Raw genomic sequence first — 27,708 nt, 5'->3', positions numbered from 1 at the left:
ACTGAGGTCCAGCACCGAGGGCCTTCTGGCGGTTCCCTCACTGCGAGAAGCCAAGTTACAGGGAACCAGGCAGAGGGCCTTCTCGGTAGTGGCGCCCTCCCTGTGGAACGCCCTCCCACCAGATGTCAAAGAGAACAACAACTACCAGACTTTTAGAAGACATCTGAAGGCAGCCCTGTTTAGGGAAGCTTTTAATGTTTGATGTATCATAGTATTTTAATATTCTTTTGGAAGCCGCCCAGAGTGGCTGGGGAAACCCAGCCAGATGGGCGGGGTATAAATAATAAATTATTATTATTTATTATTATTATTATTATATAGCACGTGTGTGTGTGTGTGTGTGATATAAAGTCTCAAACTCAGACCCATCTCAGACCTTCCAAGTCTCTCTTTTTGCCTGGGACGTCCCTGATTTACAGAAGCTATCCTAGTTTCTGATTTTATATATATACAGGGTGAGTCTTTTAAAAGAGTATCCACGGGGCCTCTTCGAAAGGACTCACCCTGTATATAAAACATTGTTTCTCAGGTCAGCTCCCTATTTGGATCACTTTTCCTGTTTGCAATGCATAGTCTGTCACACACCAACTATAAGTATCAGTTATATATATATGAAGCTTTTTACACGTGAAAGTCAAATGCGAGGAAGCATCCAGAAGCCACAAAGAGATGGATCTTGTCCTTTGAGCTCCCTGGAAATTTAATTCAGAACCAGAGATTGTCTTTTAAAGTCCAACTGGAGTGGACTGTTGACTGTTGATCTGAATTGGACGGATGCCTCAGATACTTTCAATTGTGGCTACTGTTCTATATATATATAAATAGTATTAAATTTCCCTGAATTAAATTTCCAGCTTCAAGACTTATTTATGCCCACAAGCCTATGCAACAGTGGCTTGAACCATTTTTTTCCAGTACCCAGCCATTTTGCAGATTTTTCTGCACTGCTTTGAATGTTTTTTTATACTGCTGTACACACATTCTGGATGTTTTGCGATTGAGCGATACATAAATAAAAATACCGATTTATTTTTTTTCTAATGGTAGGCGGAGAGCTAGCTGGGCAGTCCCACAGTTTGGTGCCACAACTGAGAAGGCCCTGGATTTTATTTATTTATTTGTTTAAAAGAATTTATGTAATGCTTGATTTAAAAAAACAAAAGAAAACAAAAACCCCAAGCCTCAAAGCGGTTTACTGTGCTTCTGACAGTGGGGGCATCATTTAGCCTAAGGCCTCAGGAAAACACAGCAAAGGGAAGTTGGTACATGGGAAGAGCTGTTCCTTCACATAGTTATAAATAAATTCATGGATGTCAGAATCTACCGTATTTTTCGCTCCATAAGATGCACCTGACCATAAGATGCACCAAGTTTTTAGAGGAGGAAAACCAGAAAAAAAATATTCTGAACGAAACCGTGGCTGTATGATTTTTGTGGTTCATGCTGTGGCCACAGACATGTGATCTGATGGTGAATTTGGGGTGACCCAATGCAAAAATCCTGAGGATCCATGTGGATCCGTGCTTTGTAACCACGTTTTTGCGCCATTCTGGCCCCACGCAACAGTGTATGCGTGATTTTTTTGGTGCAGGCTGTAGCCAAGGACATGCTATGTGATCTGATGGTGAATTTAGGGTGACCCAATGCAAAAATCCCGAGGATCCATGAGCTTTTACCTCCCCCCTCCCAGGCAGCCTCCGCTAGGGTCCCTTATCTCCCTCCCAATCCCACCGATCAGCTGCTTCCTTTCAACACCCCCTTCCCGCTTGTTTGCCTTAGTGTCTTTTCCTTAGCTGGAGCAGTTTTTTGCTCCTCCTTTTCTTCTAATTTCCCTCCTTATTGCTTTAGTCTTCCTGTTTCCCCCCTTTGCAAGTTTGCTGTCTTTACCTCCCCCCTCCCAGGCAGCCTCCTTTATCGCTAGCCTCCCTTATCTCGCTTCCGATCGTTTGCGATCAGTGGCTTCCTTTCAACACCCCCTTCCCTCTTTCAAAAAAAAGAGCAAAAAAAGAGAGCATGATCTGTGTTATGTACTGAAGTTCTCACCCTGGGCCAGCAGGGGGATACTGTAGATAGTTTTCACTCAGGTCCACATATGCAAATAAGGGATTGAAAGTGACGTTCAGTGATTGGATAGTTACAGAAAGTTGTTACAGTTGCTTTGTAGTGGAGCTCTATATAACCAGGCTGGCTGAACCCTTCAGTTCAGTTCTGTTCTGACCTGTGAATAAACAAGAGCTGTTTGAAGAATCGCTGTGTTGTCTGATATGTTCACCCACAACTTAACAATCTGATTTTCGCCCCTGGGCAATTCGGCTCCAGGGACAATGCATTCTCTCCATAAGAAGCACAGACATTTCCCCTTACTTTTTAGGAAGAAAAAAGTGTGTCTTATAGAGCAAAAAATACGGTAGCTAATATTTGGGATAGTAAGGGAAAATGCAAGCTACAGAACTTCGCCAGCTTATTCAAACCAGCCTGGTCAAGCTGGCTGAATGCAAGCCAAGATGAAACAATGGCCGGGCATCTACGTATTTAAGAAGGTTCTCAGGTCTGTTCAAAACAGGGGTTTGCCGAGGTGTGTGAGGTGACAGGGAAAAGCGTTGTTTTACTGGAGGCTTGATTTTTTGGAGAAAGATGCTGGGAAAAAGAAGGAGAACGAAGGCCAAAAACCATCTCAGTGCTAGCTGGAGGAGGCTGCACTAAGAGACCGGGAGCCGCGACTGACGGCCGCTTTGGAGCCAAGCTTGCTGAAGCTATGAAAGGGGCAACAAGAGATACTCTTGGGATATAATGTTCTGCACCCCTCCACGGCAGACTTCCAGGTGTCATTCGGAATAAATAACAAGATGAAAGATGAAAAGATCTTTTTTAATAATTCAAGTAATTTAGCTTTAGTATGTATAATGGGACATGAATCCAATATCTCCATTCAGATCAGGTCTCTCCATAGTTTTTAGTTTGGTAATGAGTTGTAATTCAGCAACTTCTCTTTCAAGTGTATTTCTAAAATAAGACAGCTACTTTAAGATCTTGTATAGAAGGCAGTTAGAAGCTAATTTTGGTCATCTATTCCTTTAAGAATCCCTTGCCCTTCCCTGTGGAACCAACTGCCATAACAGTCCTCAACAGTTATAAGGCTGAAGTATCTGACGAAGTGTGTATTACACATGAAAGCTCATACCTTGAAAACTTATATTGAGTTGATCTTTAAGGTGCAACTGGAATTATTAAAAAATATTTTTCATCTTGTTATTTATTATGACTATGACAGATCAACATGGCCTTCCACCTGAATCTGGTGTCATTCGTAGTTGACCTCTCCCACGCACACTGTCTTAGGTGACTTATTCCAGTTTTCAACTTCGGCTTTTGATCTCAAAACGTTCTGTTTATCACAGCTGATTCCTCTGTTCGTCTTGATTGGAATCGGAGGGACCGGCCTGTGCACCATGCACCTTGCTCTTCGCAACCCTGCTGTCAGGTAAGTGCCACCCCTAAGGGCAGGATCAGCCCTTGGCATGGTGCTGACAACTGCCATCCCCGCAAAACCACTTCACGTGCTCCCCGCCTCCCAGTGGCCCCTGGGTGTCCTTCACTGATGGATGTGATGCTGCGCTTTTGAATGGGGCCTAAGCTGGACTCCCATCTGTGGCAGCTGCCCACCACTTTACGCAACTCAGAATTAGCCACAGGGATCCGTGGCCTGAGTGGATAGTAGTGAGTGTTGATTTAAAGCAGAGTCTCGTGCCCAGCGGAAGGATGAGGAGTACGTGCTGCATACTCTATATTGCTTTATTTACAGTTCAAAGCTGGTATATTACAGAAAGACATCTTGCCTCTGCCGGAGCAGAAAATGCATCCTCTCTCCTCGACAGCTCGGAGAGAATCACAAAGTGAAACAGCAAAGTACAGTGAAAAACAGGAAACCAGTGTACGTCACATCCAGTCTCCCTTTCCCGTGAGAAACTCCAACAGTACAGACTGTGGAATGTAAACACCTGTCTCGTGACAAGCCCTTTCGCTGCACAGTGAAGGAAAGCAGAAACCAACATCCTCCCCCTTTCTGTGAACATCACTGGGCAGCGTGTTCGTACAATATCAGTACAAACCCAACTTCTGCACATAGGTACAGTGTTGATCCCTCGATACAATCTTGGACAATACATCAGCAGGAATTTCATTACCTGGCATATAGGACACCGTTACGAGTCCCTTCTGAATACATTCCCTAGCATGCTGCAACTTTAATTGCAAGTGCTTCGTGCTTTGCTTACAACCTTCAGACTTCAGCAAAGCCAAACATGCTTTGTTGTCCTGGTAAACCTGGATTGGACATTTGACAGGAATTTTCATATCTTTGCACAATTGTACTAACCATTCACAATCCTTAAGTGAATACGATAGTGCATTCAGTTCGGCTTCACAAGTACTTAAGCTAACTGTTGTTTGCTTCTTGCATGACCAATCAAACAGACTCTGATTGTACATGTAGCAAACTCCAGACGTACTTTTCCTGTCTGTAGTGTCACTTCCAAAACTTGCATCTGCAAATATCTCAAGACCACCAGACTTCTGATTGTTAAATCTCAGTCTGTAATGCATAGTGCCTTTCAAATACCGCGCTATGCGTTTCAGAGCTTTCCAATCCTTGACACTAGGATTGTTGACTTGTCTGCTTAGCAAATTACAGCTAACAGCAATGTCTGGTCTTGAACATCTGGCAATGAAGTTTAGCTTGCCTAGCACACTTCTGTACAGTGTAGTGTCAGAAAATGCTTCTTCAGTGTCATCTACCTGATAACCTGTTGTCATCGGTGTGTCTACAGGGTTAGCATCCATCAGATTTAGTTTGCTTAACATATCAGCAATTTTCCGTGACTGGTGTACTAGAATGTTACCATCTTGATCTCTCTCTATTTCCAGAGATAGGTAGTTGTTTACCTCACCAAGATCTTTCATGTCAAAGTGCTCTTTCAGTTGAGCTAGGGCGTTATTGTACATTGCGACATCTTTCCAAAAGAATAATAAATCATCAACATAAAACAAACAGTACAGTTTCTTTTGCCCCTCCTCTTTGACAAATACACATGGATCAGCTTTTCCTTGCTGAAAACCTAGAGAAAACAATACTTCAGTGAGTTTTGTGTGCCAACACCGTGCACTTTGTTTGAGACCATAAAGGGATTTCTTCAGAGCACAAACAAATCCCTGTTTTACCTGTACGCCATCAGGTGGAAGCATATAAAGTGATTCATCTAGAGATCCGTACAGAAAAGCTGTGTTAATATCATGGTGACTAATGTGTAGATTTTCCTCTGCAGCTAGCTTGAGCATAAGCCTAATGCTTTCATATCTCACTGTCGGTGAGTAGGTCTCGTGATAGTCTTCACCTGGTACCTGTGCAAAACCTCTGGCTACCAATCTGGCTTTGTGTCTGACTATCTTGCCATTTTGATCTGTCTTCGCTTTGAAGACCCATTTGCTTCCAAGCAGTTTCATTCCTGGAACTACTGGAACTAGCTCCCATGTTTTGTTCCTTTCTAAGGAATCAAGCTCAGCCTTCATGGCATTTAACCATGGCTCAGCTTCCTTTGAATCCAAACCCTGGATTTCTTGGAAACTTGAAGGTTCAAATACCTTCTTGGAGCTTTTAACAGCTGTTACTGCTATCGTAGCAAACTCATCAGCAAATCTCTTTGGAGGTCTGCCTTTTGTGGCTCTCTGTGACCTACGAATTAGCCTTAAGTCTTCAACACTCTCCTCTTCCTTCTTAGGAGAAAAACGACCTACTGTGAACAATGGTTCCTCCAATTCTTGATCAGAGCTTTCAGAGGGTCGCATAGAGGCTTTCGCACTCTTGAAATCCTCTGAATCACCCGATTCAGTTTCAGATTCAGACTCAGAACCTTCATCAGTGGGTTGTTGTGGTTGCTTTTGACTATCCTCAGTCTCATCACCGTCATCAGGATAACATTGGAAAATTCCCACATTCTCCCCCCACTTTGCATTGTACTCAACACTTCTCGTGAGCTTAATTGTCTTAGAGTCAGTCATCATTATTCTGTAAGACCCTTTCTGATAACCTAGAAAGATACCATGCAATCCACGCTTGTCTAACTTGGAGTTTTGTGGTGAGCGAACCCACATGTCAGAACCAAAAATCTTCATGTGTTTGATGTATGGCTTCTTGCCAAACATCTTCTCATAGGGGGTACAACCAATCGCTGAAGATAACCTGCGATTGTAACTGTAAACAAAACACGAGAGAGATTCGGCCCAATAACTCTCTGGAAGATTGGCATCATGCAGCAAGGTTTTTAACCCTTGAAGCAATGTCTGATTTGCCCTTTCCGCAAGTCCATTCTGCCATGGCGAGCGAGGACTAGACAAATCGTGTTGAATTCCTTTCTCAGTCAGAAAAGCTTCAAACTGCTGAGAAGTGAATTCCCCCCGCGATCAGTGAAAAGAGTCTTTATCTTCTTACCATGCACATTTTCCAACCAAGCACAGAATTCCTTGAACCTAGGAAAAGCCTCTGATTTCTGCTTGAGATTGTGCACAAAAATATATCTAGAAAATGCATCAATGAGAACCATGAAGTATCTATTTCCACCCAAAGAGGGCGCTAGTGGTCCAACCAAATCAGCATGAACAACCTGGTATGGTTCTGTAGCTTGCCTACTAGACACCTTACCTTTCGCAGCCATTTTCACCTTGTTTGCTGCGCATGCTTTGCACTTCATGTGGTACCTGCAGGGTTTAATAGTCATACCTTCAACCAAGGCAGGCATTTTAGATACTGCCTCAAAATGCAAATGACCAAATTTTCGGTGAAAATCATGAATACATTCTGCATGCAAACTTTTGTTAGAACCTGCAATGCAACAAGTGTCATCCTTTTCAACATCATCATAATACAAAACAAACAAACGATCAACATATTCAGCATGCAATACATAATCATTTTTCTTTGTGATGATGCACTTCTTGTTCTTGAAGGAAACGTCAATGTTCCGCTCATTCAGCTGTCCAACGCTGAGCAGATTATGTTTGGCGTCTGGCACGTAAAGCACATTTTGTATCGATAAGTCCAAACTGTGAAGAACAACAGTTCCGTAGCCTTTACTGGGAATAGTGTGGTCATCCGCCTGGTGAATCGCACCTTCCTGCGGTGTAAAAGACACAAACAGTCTCTTATCGTTGCACATGTGGTGGGTCGCCGCTGAATCAACAACGAAGAAAGATCTAGACGTCTTCTGGACCTCTGCAACCTTTGGAGTGAAGCGTGAAACCATAGCCTTGTGCTGCGTTGTCCTAGACACCGGACCTTTGCCTTTGCCTCGGCCTTTTCCGCGCGATGAGCTTTCGCTGCGCTGCTCTGTCTTGGCCCTGGGATATCTGCATTCCCTCTTCATATGGCCTAGACGTCCACACGAGTAGCATTTCACTGCCTTCAAAGCTTTGGCGCCATCTGGTGGTTCCACTGCACTATGGGATGACGTCTGTGAAGACTCCCCCTTGCCCATGCAGCTAGCACCCCGGCGATCTGCTTCATTTAAAATCACGGCAGTAACAAAGTCCACTGTCAGCTGAGCAGTTGGCTGCACAGCAATCTGGGTTGCAACAGACTCCCAACCTGAACCCAAAGATTGTAGTATCATGAAAGAATACACAGCCTCTGGAAAGTTGAGTCCTCTCTGTTGCAGCTCATGTCTCAGATTTTGCATCTCCATCAGATGTAAACACACATCTCCACCTTCAGCAAGAGCCATATTATGCAGCTTGTTAAAGTAAAACATAGTGGATCCAGCTGCTGTCCTTAAGTGAGCTTCTCTCAAAGCGTCCCAAATTTCTCTGGCTGAGGTCTTATCACGCAATAGACAGAGCTCTTCTGGGGATACTATCAATGTAAGAGTTCCCCTTGCTTTGGAATCCTTAGCTTCCCATGCATCTGTAACTGGAACTGGGGGGGTTTCTGTAATCACCTCAAACAAACCCTCTTTCCGCAGAATTGCCTCTGCATACAGAACCCAGTCCGCGTAATTTTTCTTGTTGAGCTTAGGAATCCCACAAGCATCCTGAAGGGCCATCATGACTCTGGCATTAGCCTTCAGCGTCATATATGCTGCTTTAAATCTTGCTGCGTCACTGCTGCAGCTGCTTTATTCCAAAAGCGCACTTAAAAGTTACTTTCGATTTCCCCAGCATAGTAACTTGTGCCTGGGAGCCTTTTGCCTATTCCCGGCAAAACGGCTTTGAAAGATCAAAGTCCAGCCATAAAGCCATTAACTAGAAGTGGCAGGCTGCCCGGAGCAGTAGCACATACCTCATCAATCACTTTTACGCGCAGAGCAGATTCCGTTCCGATCTGTCCCTCTGCATTCCGATCCTTTGCCGGCACTCCGATTCGACTTCTGGAGCCCATAACCACGTGTTGATTTAAAGCAGAGTCTCGTGCCCAGCGGAAGGATGAGGAGTACGTGCTGCATACTCTATATTGCTTTATTTACAGTTCAAAGCTGGTATATTACAGAAAGACATCTTGCCTCTGCCGGAGCAGAAAATGCATCCTCTCTCCTCGACAGCTCGGAGAGAATCACAAAGTGAAACAGCAAAGTACAGTGAAAAACAGGAAACCAGTGTACGTCACATCCAGTCTCCCTTTCCCGTGAGAAACTCCAACAGTACAGACTGTGGAATGTAAACACCTGTCTCGTGACAAGCCCTTTCGCTGCACAGTGAAGGAAAGCAGAAACCAACAGTGAGCTTGGCTTCTTTTTAAAAAAATATAATTTTTATTAACAGGCCAATCAAATCACATTAATTCCAAATCACATTAGTTCCAAATTATACAGCCAGATTTTTAAAATTTTTGTTGGGGGTACCCATACTTCAAGCTCCGAAAGGGATCCAAACTTCACTCTTGCTGCTGCTGCTTTAATTAAACAGTTCTAACAAGTTCTGTCCAGATACTCTCTTTATTATTTTCCTCATCTTCTTGTTGTTATCATATATTCCTTTCTTTGTGATCTCTGATAATCTTCACAAGCGGGTTGAAAACAAATGCATTCTGTGTGGGTTTTACACTCTCCAAGAGTCATATCACATAAAGGACAGACGCCATTTCCACACCTCCGTAAAGAACATTCCCACAGTCTGTCCGTTGATTTCCACAGGCTTGCCAATCTATATCTCAGGGGGACTTGCCAGGTCCAGATCACATTCCGATAACCATACATTCACATTCCGCTGACCCTGGTCCTCCTCCCCCTCGTCCTCCTATGGGCAAGCCTGTCTTAACGAAACTCCATTTGTAACTGCGTCATAAAACTTTCTTTCCATTCCCCGATGTTTCCACCAGTCCTCTCTTTGATCAGTAATTCATTTCCACACAGTTCTTAACTCCTGCTTGTGATTAGTAATTAGCAATGATTCTTCTCTCTGGAGGGGAGGGTTATTGGTACTCACATAAGACAAAATAAGAAAAGTTTTTTCCTCCCCCTCCTTTCCGTTTTACTCCAACATACCAGTCTTTTAATGATGATTCTTCACTTGATTTATTTGTCCAGCCCGTCGCTCCGCTCACAGAGATCCCATTAATCAGCAGTCTTTACTCCCGATCTTCACTTGATGTATGTGCATTAGCTTCTTTCCAATTATATATTTCCAATTATATATTTCGAGCTAATGCGAACCAGTGCGCGATTAGAGACAGCATCAGGGAGAGCCGACCTCACCCGAGGGCTTTGTGCCAAGTGTCCTCACCCCCTTCTTTCGAATCCGGGCGTGAATTATGGACACAGCTGGCAAGGCAGTCCCCCCCCATTCCCTTGGGGGGGCAAGGGAGGCTGCATGCTCCCATATCAGCCTCTTAATTACCTCATGTGGGTTGGAAAGATGTTATTGTCGGCCATCTTCCAATGCGCCCCCTGGTGGCCCCCGTGAGCTTGGCTTCTTTTCAGAAGCGACACTGCCACTGAAGAGTGTCTGGGGACCCAGTGGCAGGGACTGGTGGCCTGGCTGGACCAGGCTGATAAGCACCCTTCCAAGCTCCTTGGGGGCAGACCTTTTGCCACTTCTTTAAGTGTTGCATCTTAAAGCACCACCTGAATAAAATATGGCCTGCCATGCTCCAGAGGTATAATAATAATAATAATAATAATAATAGTTATAAAACAAATTATAAAACCACAGTAAAACATTAGCATCAGCTTCTTAGCTTTAGAGTAAGAAAACCAACCATATAAGCACTGCCATTCCTCAGCCAAGTTGTATCCAAGGCATTGCAATGAGCGGTACAGCATAGCTAAAAGGGTATTTGGGAAGAGAGTAAAGCCAATGAACTGTCTGAGCAGAAAGCACAAAGTCTAGCAGGGGCCTATCATGGAGAAAGTGTAGGATTGGGTCGCCACCATTGAGTTCTGTCCAGCACTGCCTCACAAACTTGCTGTTGTCTCTGGTGCAAGGCAGTGAGAAGCTGCCCTTGCATTTAGGTAACTATGCGTTAACTGGCTTTAAAGGGCTTTTACAAATACTTGTGGTACGATGGACTTTTTTTTACTCTGATGGTGTTTCCTGCTTGGCAGGGGGTTGGACTCGATGGCCCTTGAGGTCTCTTCCAACTCTATGATTCTATGATTCTATGATCCCACATTATAAAAGAAGTGTGCTCTTCTGGTGGCACTGAGGAGGCCATGATTGTTAAATTTGGTGAGAACCACGTGCCAACAGTTGGACAGAGCGTTACGCTTTATGCTGTATGTTTTTCTTCTTCTTACAAAGATGTACTCCTTGCTGTCTGCCTCTTGTCACGTTTCTCTGCTTGGCTGGGACAAAAAGAGCAACCCAGAGCATTGGAACAAGCTGTGACCCAACGACCAGTACACGGTATGGTATGAAATACTTAACTAGGGTTATGATGCTGGTTATCCTATAGGCCAGGAATGGGAACCCTGGTGTCCAGCAGAGATTGTTGGGACTCCAACTCCCATCAGCCCCATCCCTGAAATCTACGGAAGATGGGCTAATAATAATAATAATAATAATAATGGCCATTTGGTGGGAGGAATAATAAGCTTCAGCTTTGGAAGGCCTGGTGTGTGTGATCACAGCATTTGGGGTTGGGCTAGATGACCCTTGGGTTCCTTCTATGATTCTTCATTCTCCTCTCCAGTTCAATCTTCTAAACTCTGACTGAATAAGCAGGAGAGATCCCTGAGTTTCTGCCATTGACTTGTGGTTCTTTCTGCAAAATTGCTTTTAAGCCCATTAAAGTTGAATGATTAGAGATCCTTTCCCCCACTGAGGCAAAAGTTGTAGCATCCAAGTCACCTTCAATGGTAGCCCCACATAGAGCGCATGGTAGTAGTCCAAGCTGGAGATAACGCTTAACCGTGCTGCCCTCTTTCAGTTCTATGCGGTGAATGCAGACTATGACAAGCTGAAAAAAGGAGCGCCCAGATATCTGAAGAGCAAATGAATCTTGGAGCTATAGTTTGGGTCTTTGGGTTTGATGCTTTTGTAACTGGATCTGTAATGGCTTTTAGTCAAATACAATAAATGATTGATTGATTGATTGATTGATTGATTGGTGAAAAAGTGCTTTTTTACTGAGATGCTAACTTTCTCTCTGCATGTCATTCCTTGCACAGCTTCCTGTGCAAAGATAAGGCTTGTGCATTTGACTAATGTTGTGTGGAGGTAAATGCAGCCCCTGGGCTGAAAAATGTCCCCTCCTGCCCCCTTGGGTTTCCAGTGTGGCCTTCACAGATATTGGCACAACGTGGGGGGGTGTGTGTGTGGCTGCTGAGCTGCACGCCCCATTGTGAGGGCTGAGGGGGTGATGGTGATGCCTCCCCAGCTGCTGCCATTGTCTGTGGGTTGACTGTGATGCCACAAAAGCATTTGGCAGCTGAGCGGGTATAAATGTGGGCCAAGGTGCAAGCCTCGGCAGTTGCCCTCCCCAGAGAGAAATGGGCAGCTCGGTGGCACTCAGCCCTGGTGGTCTCCTGCCCCGTGGCAGCAAGCTGGCAAGCGGAAGGAGGCAATCGCCCGGTGCTGGGATGCTGTGGAGCAAGGAGAAGGCAAGTACAAAGTTTACTTGCTGGTGGGATCGCTACTTGAAGGCGACTGATATTCAGCTCTGAAGCTGGTTGATGTCTGGCAATGGACCTGGCGAGGCTGCAGTTGGTGGGTGGTTGTTGGAAGAGTTTGCATTCAGGCTAGTGGAGGCCGCAAGGCTACGCTGGCTGAGATGGATGCAAACTGGTTTGGAAGCCTTGTTTGTTAACAGGCAGCCATACAGAGGAGGAATCTGGGGGGACGCTGTTGGATGGGGGCCGTCCCACTCACCTGTTTGCCTTTGCCTTACAGGGATGTCCGGAGCCGGTGAGGTTTTCCCCAAGTCCAAAGTCATGAAGAGAACCGCAGGACATCCCTATTTACATCAGAGAAATGAATGCGAAATACTGGCAGTGAGCAATGGACAAGGCTGTGGCCGTACCTGAGAAAAGGAGCTTTGAAGGAAGACTGCAGGCGGACATCTGCATTGCAAGTGATGGGGCAGTGGGGAGAGAGAAGAAAATGAGGGAGGAAACATTAGGCCACATTAGGCGCACCGTCCGTCCATTGGAAGTGCTATGAAGACGCTTTGAACAGGAATGGCTTCCCCTCAGGGATTCTGGGAACTGTAGGTGGTTAAGGGGACAGAGAGTTGTTAGGAGGGTTAGGCTTAGGCTTAGGAGTAGGAGTAGGAGTAGGGTAGGGGTAGGGTTGAGTTGGGGTAGGGTTAGGGTTCCCTTCTTGTCAGGGAACTTTGGGAAATGTAGCTCTAGTTAAGGGTTAAGGGTTAGCGTTAGAGTTAGCGTCAGGGGTAGGGGTAGGGTTCCCTTCTTTTCAGGGAACTCTGGGAATTGTAGCTCTGGTTAGGGAGTAGGGTTGGGGTTCCCTTCTTGCCAGGGAACTCTGGGAATTGTAGCTCTAGTTAAAGGGAAAGGGTTAGGGTTAGGGTTAGCATCAGGGGTAGGGGTAGGGGTAGAGTTCCCTTTTTGCCAGGGAACTCTGGGAATTGTAGCTCTAGTTAAGGGTTAAGGGTTAGCGCTAGCGTTAGAGTTAGTGTCAGGGGTAGGGGTAGGGGTAGGGTTCCCTTCTTTTCAGGGAACACTGGGAATTGTAGCTCTGGTTAGGGGTAAGGGTAGGGTTCCCTTCTTGTCAGGGAACTCTGGGAATTGTAGCTCTGGTTAGGGGTAGGGGTAGAGTTCCCTTTTTGCCAGGGAACTCTGGGAATTGTAGCTCTAGTTAAGGGTTAAGGGTTAGCGCTAGCGTTAGAGTTAGTGTCAGGGGTAGGGGTAGGGGTAGGGGTAGGGTTCCCTTCTTGTCAGGGAACTCTGGGAATTTTAGCTCTGGTTAAAGGTTAAGGGTTAGTGTTAGGGTTAGAGTTAGGGTTAGCGTCAGGGGTAGGGGTAGGGGGTAGGGGTAGAGTTCCCTTTTTGCCAGGTAACTGTGGGAATTGTAGCTCTTGGAGGGGAACAGGGGGTCTCCTAACAACTCTCTGCACCCTTTTCAAACTATAGCTCCCAGATTCTTTGGGGGAAGAAGCCATGAGTGTTTAAAGCGGCTTCATAGCACATTAAATGGTGTGGATGTGGCCCTGGCCTCCCTCACCCCACTGCCCCTTATTATTGCGGAATTGAAAAGATTTCCCCATGCAAATCTCTCGGAAACAATGTATTTCATCTGGAAAAATATTTAATAAAGATTATTTTTTATTAAAACCTTTGAATGTGTTTGAACTGTGTTTGAGTGCACAGAGAATGATTTCCCCATGAAAGCAATGCCTTTAGATTACAGAATCATGGAATTGCAAAGTTAGACGGGACCGAATCTTTTGCTCTACATGGGGCTCAAAGGACAGCCCTGAGATTAAGGGTGGCAGTAATCTGAGCATCCTGGACCCTGCCCCATGGTTCTCCTTGCCCTCCACCAAACACCCATCAAATGTAACAAAAAAGATATTTACATTTCCCTGTTTCCCAGCCTAGTTAATCACACCCTTTTGTCTTCATCTGGGTTTATTATTTCTGGAATGGCTACCTGTCTGGCACTCAGGTATCAGGATGCCAGGGATTATCACTCAGGCAGAGGGGCTGCTGAGTAGCTGAGCTCACATGTCTATATGCATTCCTGAAGTTTTCCCAGTGAGCCAGTACATAGATACATTTATCAGCATGTTTAGCCTGGAGAAGAGGAGGTTAAGGGGTGATATGATAGCCATGTTCAAATATATAAAAGGATGTCACATAGAGGAGGGAGAAAGGTTGTTTTCTGCTGCTCCAGAGAAGCGGACACGGAGCAATGGATCCAAACTACAAGAAAGAAGATTCCACCTAAACATTAGGAAGAACTTCCTGACAGTAAGAGCTGTTCGACAGTGGCATTTGCTGCCAAGGAGTGTGGTGGAGTCTCCTTCTTTGGAGGTCTTTAAGCAGAGGCTTGACAACCATATGTCAGGAGTGCTCTGATGGTGTTTCCTGCTTGGCAGGGGGTTGGACTCTTTGGCCCTTGTGGTCTCTTCCAACTCTATGATTCTATGATTCTATGATCAGTGGATTCTTACATTTGGTATATCGTGCAGCAGAGGCCCTTTGAATAGATAGGTAGAAACAGTGATGAAGTGCTTTGTGGGGACAAATCACAAAAGTCACAAAAGTGATTGTGCTGGTTTTGGTAGTGGGCTGCATGTGCATGATATCTGCTGGAGGGGCAACCGCCCCTCCCACGTATTCATAAATTCCTGCAACAGTACTGAGGTAAAATCAGTCACTGAATGGTTTGTGCACCCAAAAACAGAATGCTCAATGGTCTACTCCTGAGTAATCAATTTAATCTCCCTTTCACTTTTCTCGTTTGCTTCTGTTGTATCCAAAAATTAGATCTCAAGTAAAAGGTCCAGTTTAAAGTTTACAGCTGTGTCTGTTTTCCACGTGGTGAAACAAAGTAGAGTTAAATTGATCTCGTGAAAATGGTTTCCCTTTTCATCTTTTTAATAATAATAATAATAATAATAATAATAATAAACTGGTGAAACCAGTTCCTGGTTCCTGCTTGCTAGTTTTCTACAGGTTGGCTAGATGGGCCGACTCATCCTATGTTCCTATGTTCTTATATCTGATATTTTAATTTAAAGAAATGTACCAAAGGTGTGAATGAAAATCCATGTGTAACCAGCATGCATTCCACCACAGTTCCCAGCAGATGTCTCTGTTGCCCAGAAATACAATAGTTCCAACTGGAGTGTTAATTGACGAGGAATAATCACATACACATGCAGATCAATGGAGATCAGGATAGCAAGTATTAGTTCCCCTTTAACATTTATATTCTTAGCAACTCTGAATGCTTATAATCATAGGGTGGCTGGGTGTCCTACTTAAGAAAGGACAGTCCTCTGAAAGAGTTTAATTGTAGGGTAGTCCAGTCTGAGTCTTCATTCTATTAAAATCTTTTGCGTAGTTCCAGCTGCCTTCATAGGGTCAATGACTAATAATAATAATAATAATAATAATAATATATTAAATTTGTATACCGCCCTTCATCTGAACACCACACAGCAGTTCACAACATGAAACTACAAAATGGGGGAAATACATAATAAAACAAAAACACATTTAAAAGGTGATATAATGTTAATCAGCCAAAGGCCTGGTTATACAGAAATATTTCCCCCTGGTCCCTAAAGATATGTAATGAATCTTTCTTTCTTTCTTTCTTTCTTTCTTTCTTTCTTTCTTTCTTTCTTTCTTTCTTTCTTTCTATTACTATTTATTAAATTTATATCCCACCCTTCCCCCAAAGATCACAGGAGAGTTTACAACATAAAAACCACAAAATGCATGACACAATAATAATAAAACAATGATCCCCGCCGCACAGTCACAGTTGTTGTTGTTATTTATTAAATTTATATACCACCATTAAAACCACCCAATGTTGAACCTTTAAAATATTTTTGTGTGTATGTGTGAGACTGTTCATAACTCATACTGTTAGGAACTTAGGTGGGTCAGTCTGGATGTTGCCCTGAGATGGTTGCAGAACCGGACAGGCAAGCAAGACAATGGCCTTAGCTGGCCATTTAAGTGTCTTCATCATCATCCCAAAAGAATGAGCTCCTTTGCCGAAAAGGGAACTATTTATATATGCGATGACAGTGGCAATAATGTTGTATGCCCAGGGATGGAAGGAAGAAAGAACCCCATTGAAAGAAGAATGGATACAGTATTGAAACTGATGGATTTTGCCGAAATGGCAAAATTGACTGGGAAGATTAGACACCAAGAGGACAATAAATTTAAAAAAGAACAGCCTAACTTTATAGAACATATGAAGGAACACTGCAAATATCTCAAAACGTTAGCAGGATTGGACTAGCACTTGTAATTTGACAAAGGATATTAAAAGGGAAATTGAATAGTTCGGATTAAGGTATTTAGATGCAGAAAAGAGAAGAGATAATTATTTGAAACTGGGGAGAGGGGTGTGGAGAAGTTCAGGGGTTGGAAGAACCCCCATAAAATACTGAGATTGTTTGTGGACTAATGCAAATAATAATGTATGTAAAACCTTTAAAAATAAAATTGATATATAAAAAAAGGAATGAGCTCCTTTGCAAGAGGTACAACTAAGTGACGGGGCCATCTTAGCTTTTCCTCCACGCCCTCACTTTGCTGCTAGGTAGAAGAAGGAGAGCCCAGAGAGTTGTCCGTGAGCTGAGCTGGAAGCTGGAGACACAGAGACCCGTTTGCTCTGTGCTGGAACCAAAGCTGTGAGCAATGGAGAAGCAAGGTCTGTTGGGCTGTCAATGCTGTGAGACCCTCCATCCTATGCTCAGGTTGTATATACAGTGGTACCTCGGGTTAAGAACTTACTGTAATTCGTTCCGGAGGTCCGTACTTAACCTGAAACTGTTCTTAACCTGAAGCCCCACTTTAGCTAATGGGGCCTCCTGCTGCTGCCGTGCCGCCGCAGCATGATTTCTGTTCTCATCCTGAAGCAAAGTTCTTAACCTGAGGTAATATTTCTGGGTTAGCGGAGTCTGTAACCTGAAGCGTATGGACCCGAGGTACCACTGTACAGTCATATCTCGGGTTGAAGTAGCTTCAGGTTGAGCATTATCGGGTTGTGCTCCGCGGCGACCCAGAAGTAACGGAACGCGTTACTTCCGGGTTTCACCACTCGCACATGCACAGACGCTCAAAATGACAACACACGCATGCGTGAAAGTGGTGAATCGTGACCCACGCATGCGCAGACGCAGGTTGCATTTGCTTCAGGATGCGAACGGGGTTCCGGAACGGATCCCGTTCTCATCCAGAGGTACCACTGTATGTGTAAATTGTTGGGAAACGCTCTGGGGTGCCCCTGCAGCCCCCGAACTCCAAGTGTCCTCTGGTATGCGCAGCTCTGGAAAAGGCATTTCCCTTCTTCTCCAGTGCGCTTCAGCGACATATATCAAATGATAAAAAGGTAAAGGGACCCCTGACCGTTAGGTCCAGTCGTGGCCGACTCTGGGGTTGCGGCACTCATCTCGCTTTATTGGCCGAGGGAGCCGGCGTACAGCTTCCGGGTCATGTGGCCAGCATGACTAAGCCGCTCTTGGCAAACCAGAGCAGCGAACGGAAACGCCGTTTACCTTCCCGCCGGAGCGGTACCTATTTATCTACTTGGACTGGCGTGGTTTTGAACTGCTGGGCTGGCAGAAGCTGGGACGGAGCAACGGGAGCTTACTTCATCATGGGGATTCGAACCGCCGACCTTCTGATCGGCAAGCCCTAGGCTCTGTGGTTTAATCCACAGTGCCACCTGTGTGCCATATCAAATGATATATGCACACTAATCTTCTAGCATAACACAGCAAGAAGCGTGAGACATCGTAGAGTTAATCTATGTATTTATTTACACACTATGTATAGACAAAGGAATCATGGCACCCTCTCTCTCCAGCTCCAAGAGAAGAACAGGAACAAGTAAAAGCAAAAGTACAGCACAGTGGTACCTCAGGTTACATACGCTTCAGGTTACATACGCTTCAGGTTACAAACTCCACTAACCCAGAAATAGTACCTCAGGTTAAGAACTTTGCCAAAGGATGAGAACAGAAATCGTGCGGCGGCGGCAGTGGGAGGCCCCATTAGCTAAAGTGGTACCTCAACTTAAGAACAATTTCAGGTTAAGAACGGACCTCTAGAACGAATTAAGTTCTTAATCAGAGGTACCACTGCACAATAGTACATACAGCGGAAGAGATAAGACTGTCTTACACTCCCACACTCTTCCCAGACAGGCATGTGATTTACACCAATCTCATCTGCAGCTTTGGAGGTGTGAAATACTAACACACTCAGGCTGTATATATGTGTAAATAACACCAGATATCATAAAGATGCCATAGTCCAGGGGTCAGTAACCTTTTTCAGCCGTGGGCCGGTCCACCGTCCCTCAGACCATGTGGTGGGCCATACTATTTTTTTGGGGGGGGGGGAAATGAGCAAATTCCTATGCCCCGCAAATAACCCAGAGATGCATTTTAAATAAAAGGACACATTCTACTCATGTAAAAACACGCCGATTCCCGGACCCATCTGTGGGCCGGATTGAGAAGGTGATTGGGCCGCATTTGGCCCACGGGCCTTAGGTTGCCTACCCCTGGCATGGTCTCTGCTGACCTTCATTCCAAGGAAACTGAACTTGGGCAAACGCTAGAACCCCTGCGATCTCTCACCGCTCAGAGATTGGGGTGGCGTGCAAGAAAACTTTCATTCGGGAAGCAACAGAAGAAAGGGGAAGCAGGAAAAGATTGAAGAGGTGTCTGTGAAACTTGGTTGAGTCTTAGCATTATGGAGTTCAGTTCATCCCGAAGGCTATCGAGAGTCCAACCTCCTGCTCAGTGCAGATAGCTGAGAATAACGCCAGCAAGACAGAGTCTTTGGGTTATTGATTGCATGGTCCAAATGCTCTTAGCACCCATGTGTTCTTCCTAATGCTCAACCCATTGGAGGCTGATCCATGAAAGCAGGGATGTCCAACAGGTTGACCGCGATTGGCAGGTCGAGCCCTGGTTGTTAGAAGTCGATCACGGTCGATTGCTGGCTCTTTTTCGTCTGTGGGGGGGGGAGGAGCATTCGACCTCGCCCCCTCCCTCTGTCCTTTATCGCACACAATTTCAAGAACGGAAGTTGGAGTTTCCACTAGCGAGATGACTTATTGTTTATCAATTTATGTCGCAGCCCCACCAGAAAAGCGACAGAAGTATCAGCTGTCCCTCCCTAAAAAAAGGTCAAAAACTTTGACCTGCACCCCTAAGAAAAGGTTGACAATTTAGACTTGGTCCCTTAAAAAAGCTGAAAAAAACCCCAATGGGTAGATCACAGCCAGTTTTTTATAGATCACAGTCTCTTGGGAGTTGGACGTCCCTGCATTAAAGCAAACAGGGGCACTGCCCACCGAACTCAGTTTGCCTTCTGCTAACAGCGCCAACCTGCAACCTGCAGAGAATACTTTACCAAACCGTGCCCCAAAATATACACCTGGACTTGTTTCGATTCATTTCTATAGGAGACTTTGCAGTTTTTAAAGTCATAATTAGGAAAAATTGTAATAATCACATATAAAAGAAACAGTACACAAGAAGGAAATAAGGAGGCCATTTACAGAATAAAGGAAGTCTTTTATTTTTATGTTATGTTTTCTTTTCTTTTTTTAAAAAAAGTTTTTATTAACAATTTCAACATAACAAATTATCAAAACATATTATATTCATTATTCCCCCCTTCAAACCCTCCCCCTCAATACTTCCCTCAGCTCCTCTCTCTGATTTCTCAGCACATATTATTCTCTGCATGTTATAAAATTATACATATCCTTACATTATCAATCTACCATGTTATCAACCAATAAATTTCTGTAAGTTTATTCAAAACCTGCGAAGGAGCCCAATTCATTTTGTTGTATTTTTAAATAACTTGTAAAAAGCTCCCATTCTTCCATAAAGTCACAGTTGTCCTTGTCCCGCAATTTGTATGTCAATTTAGCCAACTCTGTTATGTTTTCTTTGTGTAAGGGGATAGGAGTTTAATTTTGATAATTCAATTGTCAATGGAGGTGGGTTTGTTTGTATGTATGAGCTGTTGTGGACTATGTTGCGAACAAAGTAAAAAAATTGAAATTGAAAATAAAAATAAAAATAAATACAGCATTGTAGGCTTGGAAGGGACCCCAAAGGTCATCCAGACCAACCTCCTGCAATGCAGGAATCACAGCTAAAGCATCCATGACCGACGCTTAGAAACCTCACCTAAAGGAGAGTCCATTACCTTTCAAAGCAGTCCATTCAGCTGTCGAACAGGATGGTGTTCAGGTGGTATTTAGCGCCCATCAGACTGGCTATGCTGTCTCATGGCTGGTATGTCAATGGAGGCGCAGGTCAATTCTGTGTCCAGGGCATCTGTTTACCAGCTCCATCTGTACACAGGATGAGACCCTCCCTGCCCGCAGACTGCCTCGCCACCAGAGTGGTGCATGCTCTGGTTATCTCCTGCTTGGACTACTGCAATGTGCTCTACGTGGGGCTACCTTTGAAGGTGACCCAGAAACTGCAATTAATCCAGAATGGGGCAGCTAGACTGGTGACTGGGAGCGGCCGCCGAGACCACATAACACCGGTCCTGAAAGACCTACATTGACTCCCAGTACGTTTCCGAGCACAATTCAAAGTGTTGGTGCTGACCTTTAAAGCCCTAAATCGCCTCAAAGTCCTAGTATATCTGAAGGAGCGTCTCCACCCCCATCGTTCAGCCCAGACACTGAGGTCCAGCTCTGAGGGCCTTCTGGCAGTTCCCTCCCTGCGAGAAGCAAGGTTACAGGAAACCAGGCAGAGGGCCTTCTCAGTGGTGGCGCCCACCCTGTGGAACACCCTCCCACCAGATGTCAAGGAAATAAACAACTATCTTACTTTTAAAAGACATCAAAAGGCAGCCCTGTTTAGGGAAGTTTTTAATGTTTAATGCTGTATTGTGTTTTTAATATTCGAATGGGAGCCGCCCAGAGTGGCTGGGGAGGCCAGGACAGATGGGTGGGGTATACCGCATTTTTCGCTCTATAAGACGCACCCGACCATAAGACGCACCTAGTTTTAGAGGAGGAGAACAAGAAAAAAAATGTTCTCTTCCTCTCTCCTCAGCGCCTCTCCAGCAAAGCGGGAGGAGAAATGGAAGGGGCTCCGTTTCTCCTGCTGCTTTGCTGAAGGGGTGCTGCGCAGAGAGGGGAAGCTGCGCAGCGGCTCTCCAGCGAAGCGAAACCAGGAGAGCAAGAGGGATTGATCCCTCTTGCTCTCCTGGCTTCAGCGAAAGCAACGCGAAGCCTCCGGAGCGCAGCAGGAGGAACACTTCCGCTGCGCTCAGGAGGCCTCGGGCGGCTAGCCCTGAAGCCAGGAGAGCAAGAGGGATTGGTGTGCACCGATCCCTCTTGCTCTCCTGGCTTCAGCGAAATCTGTGCAGCCTGCATTCACTCCATAAGACACACACACATTTCCCCTTACTTTTTAGGAGGGGAAAAGTGTGTCTTATAAAGTGAAAAATACAGTAAGTCATGGGTAGGCAAACTAAGGCCCGGGGGCTGGATCTGGCCCAATCACCTTCTAAATCCAGCCTGTGGACGGTCCGGGAATCAGCATGTTTTTACATGAGTAGAATGTGTCCTTTTCTTTAAAATGCATCTCTGGGTTATTTGTGGGACATAGGAATTTGTTCATTCCCCCCCCCCCCCGAATATAGTCCAGCCCCGCACAAGGTCTGAGGGACAGTGGACTGGACCCCGGCTGAAAAAGTTTGCTGACCCCAGGTATAAGTAATAAATTGTTGTTGTTGTTTTGAAATGGGATAGGTTCCACAGATGGGACTTCCCCGTGGGTTTGTGTTTTGTCAAGCTCACCCCTCTACTCTTTGCAAGTGAAAAGAAACCTGAAGCTGTACGCTGTGCACATCAATATAAAATAACAAAAGGCTTGATTTGCTTTATGAGATTCTAACATGCACTTTTCTCTACCTGGGACCTAAATATCTTAGAAATACTTAGCAAAGATGACCCGTTGTTTAAAGGGAGCTTCACCCCACAAGGAAGGGGGGCGTCACTTCCCCAGCAAAGGAATTCTTCCTGTGATGAGGAACGAGTCACTTCTGATTCATGGTAATTTTTTAAACTAACCAGCGCATGAAACTCACCTAACTTGCTTGATAATATCGTCTTAGGCAGGGAGGCAGAATCGCTCTTCCTATATAATATGAGCTTAAGATGACTTAACATCTCTACATGTATTTTTATTTCATTTTTTTATTTGTTTAATGAAATTTATATACCACTTGATTGTAAAAAAACACCCCCAAAACCTCAAAGTGGTTTACACAGGGAATAAAACAATAAAATTACCAGTATTTGTCTTGGAAGGCAACACTGTGTGTGGTAACTTTTTAAAAAAACAATAAATTTTGTAAAAAAACCCAGATAACCTAATAATCGCCCATCTTGTCCAGCATCCTGTTCTGGGCTGACCAGATGCCCATTACGGGAAACCCGCAATCAGGATTCGAACACAAGACCACTCTCCTCTCCCATGGTTTTTAGCAACTGATATTCAGATACATTTCTTCCTCCAGCCGTGAAAGCAGCGCATAGCCATCGTGGCCAATAGTCATCAATAGCCCTTTCATCCTCCATAAATTTCTCCAACCCTCTCTTTTTAAAGCCACGCAGGCTAGTGGTCATCATTGCCTGCTGTGGCAGGGAGTTCCACAGTTTAACAATGCACTGTGTGAAGAAGTCCTTTCTTTTCCCTGCCCTGAATCTTCCAACCTTCATCTTCATCGGATGTCCATAAATTCCAGTGTTATGAGAGAGGGATAAAAAAATAACAATTCTCTATTCACATTCTCCATGCCAGGCCTAATTTTACGGACTTCTATCATGACGCCTCTTACTCACTTTTATCTCACCTGGCAAACTGCTGCGTTTTATACCCCTCAAAATGGATGCCAACCACAGTTCTCTTCTCTCTAGTGTCTTCTGGTGGATCCTAAAACTTTAAGAGCCTTAATAATAATAATAATTGTACCCCACCCATCTGACTGGGTTGCCCCAGCCACTCTGGGTGGCTTCCGGCATATGCAAAAACATAATAAAACACTAAACATTAAAAACTTGAAAGTTTCATAGCTCCCTCACATTCCAATCGTCATTCCACTTACCTAGGAGGAAGCCCCACCGAAATCAGTGGGATTTGCTTCTGTGTAGGCATGGTTAATAATAATAAAAAGGTAAAGATAAAGTTACCCCTGTCCGTACGGGCCAGTCGTGTCCGACTCTAGGGTTGTGCGCCCATCTCACTTAAGAGGCCGGGGGCCAGCGCTGTCCGGAGACACTTCCGGGTCACGTGGCCAGCGTGACGAAGCTGCACTGGTGAGCCAGCACCAGCGCAGCACACGGAACGCCGTTTACCTTCCCGCTAGTAAGCGGTCCCTATTTATCTACTTGCACCCGGGGGTGCTTTCGAACTGCTAGGTTGGCAGGCGCTGGGACCGAGCAACGGGAGCTCACCCCGCCGCGGGGATTCGAACCGCCGACCTGACGATCGGCATGTCCTAGGCGCTGAGGTTTTACCCACAGCGCTACCCGCGTCCCTACTACTACTACTAATAATAATAATAATTTAAGTATACCACGCCCTTCCCGGTTCAAAAACCGGGCTCGGGGCGGCTAACATCATATTTAAAACACTTAATTGTAAAAGCGGCATAAAATAACAGTATAAAAACATGAATAACAATAAAATTCAAAGTTCAGAAATCAATTTAGGGGAAATCCATCTAATAAGCAAAGCAGAGCTAGCTGGCTGAATTAGTCCTACTTGGGCCAGGGGAGAATTAGCTGTGGGGTCTCAGAGTGGGTGATCTTCATAAAAGGGGAGGGGGAGGGAAGAGAAGGGAAATAAAAGATCAGGCTGAATTCAAATTAAAGGCCAGGTGGAATAGCTCTGTCTTACAGGCCTGACGGAAGGAGGTTAAATCCTGCAGGGCCCTGGTCTCATGAGACAGGGCATTCCACCAGGCCGGAGCCATCACTATGGTTATTCATGGACCTGAAGGTCCTCTGTGGGGCAGACCAGGAGAGGCGGTCCCGTAGCTACAAGGGCCCTAAGCCACAAGTCTGGATCCAACCTTCTCTCCAGGGCCCCTCCAGACTGGTGTTTTATTAGGGGTGCATTTCGCAACATGTTCTTGACACAATAGTAGCAGTGGGTTTATTCTGCTTGAGTTTTGTTCTGCGTTGCTTCCCCTCTTTGGAGGGCTCTAGCGCAACGAAAGCGGGGCAAAAATAAACCGGAACATTTCTGGCGTAAAAAGTTGCAGGATTTCAGCCGGGGGTTATAGGGATAAGCACTGATTGCAAATGAAGGAGTGTGAAAGGAGTGCTGATTAATCTGATAATCAAACTTGCAACACTGTTCCGAATGGCATGGCGCAGAATTGGTGCCTGACCTAGTACCCTGTTCCCTTCAAATTTCTTTTTCCTTTAGTGTTCTATCTAGTGTTCAACACCATCATACACAAGGCTTAGTGGCAAAGCGCTTACTTTGCAAATACCCTCACCTGAAAGACTGAGAGCCACTGCCAATTATTGTAGACAGTGGCTACTAGTCATGATAGCTATGGTCTGGTGCTCTTAAAGCTCTGAGCTAGACCTAGAGCTATTGGTCTGGCTCATTATAAGCCAACATTATCCTGAGTTTATTGATTTATTAAATTTCAAGGCTGCCCATCAGGCAGAGTCTCTTGGGGGCTTTTACAAAAAAAAAAAAAACACAACAAAATACATAAACATAACTCAGTGTTGTTGATGTTTTACAAAATGCATGAAAAGTCATAAGCCAGCATAAAGTAAAACCACACAGCATGAAATGGATAAACATAAAGAAAACATTATAAAAACCAATGGGGGGAAAACATTGGAGGAAAAACACATTATTTGATCTACAGTATTTATATCCTGACTACTAAACAAAGTTCTTTAGGTGGTTTACAATGTAATTAGAATTTTAAAAAGGCCTGAGGGAATAAGGCAGGCCTACATAGTTCACATTTTCTGAAACAATAGGTGAACCAAAACACAGCCGTCCTCCGAAAAATTGCACTCCTCTGAATTTTGCAATGCAGTTCGCCAGCCAAGCAGTGTGTACAGAAATGCACACAGTGGGGTAAAGGATACGTAAAAATGAATGTACAAGGGGAAATATCATGCAGAAATGCATTGTGTTTGGGGAAATCGGTTTGCAATTTTTTTTGCAATATTGCATGTGAACATGCAAACATTGGAACAAATTTTCGCTAAAGTGCTGGTGGGTTTTCACGACGGCTCTTCTCTTCCCCTCCAAAACACAGAATGGAGAGAACTGGATTTAAGACTGGAAGAGCGAGAAACCAAGAGATACTGAAATCTGCAGATTCGCCCTAGGACCAGGTGACCGTCTCAGGCCAGGGCATTTGACAATGGGAGCATTGCCGGCGAATCTAACCTCTTTTTGCTGGCCTCTTGCCCAGCCTCGTCTAGGTGGGGCAGGGTGGGGGCTGGAATCTGGGGAAGGGAGTGTGCCAGTCACACGCTGCGGATCCTGAACCCATGATCATTATAGCGAGGAGTACTGCCTGAGGAACAAGGAACCCAGAGTGGATGCCAAAACCATCCCGGGTTCAAGGTCGATGCAGATCTTTTCAAAGTGACAGGTTCACCATCAAAGGAGCCGAGCTGTTGCACAACTTCGATTCGCTGCGGGGTGGTCCTCAGGGCCTGTCTGAATTGGCCCCACGTGCTACCCTTGTGCTTGTGCCAATTAAGAAACTGCAAAGATGTGAGAGATAAGGGAGGCTGGAGCAGATGCAGTCCCTCCTTCGTATAATCGTAGACATGGAAGCGACCTCAAAGAGCATCTAGCTCAGTGGTTCTGAAAGTGGGTGGTATCGCTCCCTAGGGGACAGGGGATTTTTAGTGGCTGCTAAGAGGCAAGGGATGCAGGGGGCACTGTGGGTTAAACCATAGAGCCAAGGACTTGCTGATCAGAAGGTCGGCGGTTCAAATCCCCACGACGGGGTGAGCTCCCGTTGTTCAGTCCCAGCTCCTGCCCACCTAGCAGTTCGAAAGCACGAAGTGCAAGTAGATAAATAGGTACCTCCAGTGGGAAGGTAAACATTGTTTCCGTGCACTGCTCTGGTTCGCCAGAAGTGGCTTAGTCCTGCTGGCCACATGACCCGGAAGCTGTACGCCGGCTCCCTCGGCCAGTAAAGCGAGATGAGAGCCGCAACCCCAGAGTCGGCCATGACTTTACCTAATGGTCAGGGGTCCCTTTACCTTTAAGAGGCAAGGGGGTGGCAGTGGGGGCGGCAGCGAAGGTGTAAACAAATATCAGTGAATAAAGTCCATTGGTTTTGTTGAATTACCGTATTTTCCCATGTGTAAGATGAGGTTATTTTATTTTAAAATTATGCACAAAAATTGGGGTTTGTCTTATACATGGATGGTGGAGAGGTGGGATGGGCGATTGGTGGCTGCCGCGAGCAGACAATTGTCAGCGGCGTTTTGCGGGCGATTGGTGGGTGCGCTGGCTATTGGCTGCTGCGGCAATTGGGTGGCAATTGGCGCTTGCTTTTGGCAGACGATTGGTGGCTTCGTCGACGTGCGTGCGTTTGGCTGGGGCGGTCCTGCGGATGAGTGATTTTCAACCCCCCCCCCAATGTTTAACAAGTCCAGGCAACCCCCACCCCCGAAAAAAAAGCTCAGGAAATGTGGGCACCCCCCCAAAAAAGAGGGGGCATCTTATACACGGGGACATGCTATGCATGGAAAAATACAGTTATTAAATTTAATAGTTTTTGTTGGATTTTGAATACATGCACAGTTAAATGGAGCCAGTGTGGTGTAGTGGTTAAGAGCGGTGGACTCGTAATCTGGTGAACTGGGTTCGCGTCTCCGCTCCTCCACATGCAGCTGCTGGGTGACCTTGGGCTAGTCACACTTCTCTGAAGTCTCTCAGCCCCACTCACCTCACAGAGTGTTTGTTGTGGGGGAGAAAGGGAAAGGAGAATGTTAGCCACTTTGAGACTCCTTCGGGTAGTGATAAAGCGGGATATCAAATCCAAACTCTTCTTCTTCTTCTACTGCTTTTAATTTAGTTGTGTTATTATATTCCTTCGTGGGTCATGCAAACAGCGGTTCTGTACGATGCTTTTTCTAGAACGCGTTGGGAATGAGTTTATGGAAGCTAGTAGGGGGCAGTTTCCCCCCCCCCCGGCAAAAAAAATTAGGAACCACTGCTCTAAGTTAAGGTGTTTCCAGACGCTTTGGCAATTGTCATCATAATTATTATCATCATCAGAGCCCGCGACTGAGATGCTTCCCCAAAAGGTTCAGATAGACCAGTTAGACTATTTCCTTCATCTCCCAGGTTTCTTCTCACGAGGGAGGAGAGGATGGAAACATCTGAATAGTTGCTGGCATTTAACGAGCGAAGAATCCAAAAAAAGAAAGAAAGAAAGAAAGAAAGAAAGAAAGAAAGAAAGAAAGAGAAGTCTCAGAAATGAAGGAGTTAAAGTTTTCCGGATTTCAGCCCCT

At 45.2% G+C, this 27,708-nt stretch overlaps 2 long non-coding RNA genes across 2 annotated transcripts; both read left to right on the top strand.

Moving 5' to 3' along the window:
• Nucleotides 1–336: 336 nt before the first annotated feature.
• LOC308475441 lies at nt 337–27,659 on the top strand. The gene is made up of 4 exons (XR_013985198.1): nt 337–3,481; nt 10,783–10,887; nt 22,119–22,239; nt 25,485–27,659. It is a non-coding gene; the product is annotated as an uncharacterized lncRNA (long non-coding RNA).
• LOC308475407 lies at nt 10,911–13,776 on the top strand. Its single transcript, XR_013985155.1, has 3 exons — nt 10,911–12,083; nt 12,373–13,032; nt 13,480–13,776. It is a non-coding gene; the product is annotated as an uncharacterized lncRNA (long non-coding RNA).
• Nucleotides 27,660–27,708: the final 49 nt, after the last annotated feature.

Source organism: Podarcis pityusensis (genome assembly GCF_964106645.2).
Source record: "Podarcis pityusensis genome assembly, chromosome: 4".
Lineage (NCBI taxonomy): Eukaryota > Metazoa > Chordata > Lepidosauria > Squamata > Lacertidae > Podarcis > Podarcis pityusensis.
This window is presented reverse-complemented; position numbering and strand designations above follow the sequence as displayed.